General features: G+C 38.1%; 1 non-coding gene across 1 annotated transcript; it reads right to left on the bottom strand.

Moving 5' to 3' along the window:
• Positions 1–1,272: 1,272 nt before the first annotated feature.
• LOC130852913 (U6 spliceosomal RNA) lies at positions 1,273–1,379 on the bottom strand. Its single transcript, XR_009053613.1, has one exon. It is a non-coding gene; the product is annotated as a U6 spliceosomal RNA (small nuclear RNA).
• Between the last annotated feature and the right edge of the window lie 684 nt (positions 1,380–2,063).

The raw sequence follows: 2,063 nt of genomic DNA, 5'->3' as shown, positions 1-2,063 counted from the left end.
CTTGTTTGGAAGTCCTAGCAGGAGAGCACAGCTACCTCATGCACTTGATGGAAGAAAGATTCACCTCTATCGGGGAAGGTCACCCTCCTCCACCAGCATGCAGCTCCGGGAGAGGCACACGTGATGGAGCGGACAGGGAGGAAGAGGACAGCCACTTAGCCAGCCAGATCAGCCCAGTCAACCCTGGCAATCAAAGGGGTGACAGATGTCGCAGCCAGATTGCCCTCACATGAGCGATTTAGAATTTGAGGAGGAAAATTCAAATAATTGGGCTTTAGAACATGAGAAACAGAAATTTTCACCATACAAACAGATTTACAAGCTTTTATAGGCAACCTGCACGTAAATAGGAAATTCTAGCATTTTGGAGGAAAAGAAATTTTGATGAAATTGCTTTTCCTCTCTCAGGCCTGTAGAGATCTACACTGAACTCCTATAGTTTATACTCAGGCTTGTTTCTGACATACTCATTCTGACACACTCAAAATCGGACTACAAAATTTCATGTTGAAAATCCTAAATAAAACCTAGAGCTTATCACTGTGGTGTGAAATATCCCAAATGGAAGATCTAAGTTGTAAGGATGAAACTCTTTTTGCAATGTTAAGGCAAAATTGCCTCTTCTAAGCTGTGTTCACATAAGTAGTGTCTGTATCAGTGGTTCTTAATGTGTGGTTCCCCAGGCCAGCAGCACTAGCATCACCTGGGATGGGGACTTGTTAGAAATGCAACATCTCAAGCCCCATCCCAGACATAGTGAACCAGAAACTCAGAAATCTGTGTTTTAATAAGCCTGCTCAGGTGATTCTGATGAGTACATATGTTTTGCAACCCTTACTCTATAATAAATAATTTTTATTGGAATATAGTTGCACGACAATACTGTGTTAGTTCATACTGTACAGCAAAGTGAATCAACTATACATATACATATATCCCCTCTTTTTTGGATTTCCTTCTCATTCAGGTCATCACAGAGCACTGAGTAGTTCCCTGTGCCATGCAGTAAGTTCTCATTAGTCATCTATTTTAGACATAATTTCAATAATGCATATGTGTCAATCCCAATCTCCTAATTCTTCCCACCCCGCCCTTCCGCCCTTGGTATCCATACATCTGTGTTTATTTCTGCTTTGTAAATAAGATCGTCTATACCAATTTTTTCAGATTCCACATATATGCATTAACATAAGGTATTTGCTTTTCTCTTTCTGACTTACTTCACTCTGTATGACAGTCTCTAGGTCCACCCATGTCTCTGCAAATGACCCCCAAAATATGGAACACTTCACACATTTGCATGTCATCCTTGCGCAGGGGCCATGCTAATCTTCTCTGTATCATACAAATTTTAGTATATGTGCTGCCGAAGCAAGCACTAATAAATATTTTTTAAACTTTGAAAAAGTCTTAAATACTGAGCTCTAATATCTTTAATCAGTAACATGATTTAAAAAGGAGAATTGTCAGAATGACCCAAGTACTTATGAAATCATGTTCTGTCAAAGACTCAACACCACCTATTGAAGTGATCCCTGGATTCTGGCCTCTTGGGTACCTTTCAATACCTAGAGTCCATGAGTATTGAGAGAGAACAATCTCCTGCTTGAATAATTGTGTAATTACAAATAATTGGTACTTCAATTTTTTTCTGTTTTGATTTCCATTCTCTTAAAATTGAGTGCCATTCCTATGAAAACATCCTCCTGAAGTATAACCTATTCCATTTAGCATTCTCAAATCTAAATAAGGAATACCCCAAAATGTTAAAAAGTGGTTCTCTCTGGGCAGAAGAACTATGGATGAATTTTATTCTTTCTTTATACTGTTGTATTCATATTTTTTTCTTAAGAATATTAAGGTAAGGTTAGATACGCATACAAGGTCTTATTAAACCTGAGAGAAGTCCATCATTATAATGTCTGTAGCCAGATCCACTACTCATAGGTAAAGAAAGATTTTTATAAATTGACACAGAATGTATTTTCAATAAACAAGATTGAGCAGAGACTTTTTTCCCATCACTTTTCTCTTTTCCTTCTAACATGCGACAGACGGACTGA

Source organism: Hippopotamus amphibius, chromosome 4, assembly GCF_030028045.1.
Source record: "Hippopotamus amphibius kiboko isolate mHipAmp2 chromosome 4, mHipAmp2.hap2, whole genome shotgun sequence".
Taxonomy (NCBI): domain Eukaryota; kingdom Metazoa; phylum Chordata; class Mammalia; order Artiodactyla; family Hippopotamidae; genus Hippopotamus; species Hippopotamus amphibius.
The sequence above is the reverse complement of the archived record's forward strand: the minus strand, read 5'-3'. Positions and strand labels throughout refer to the sequence as shown.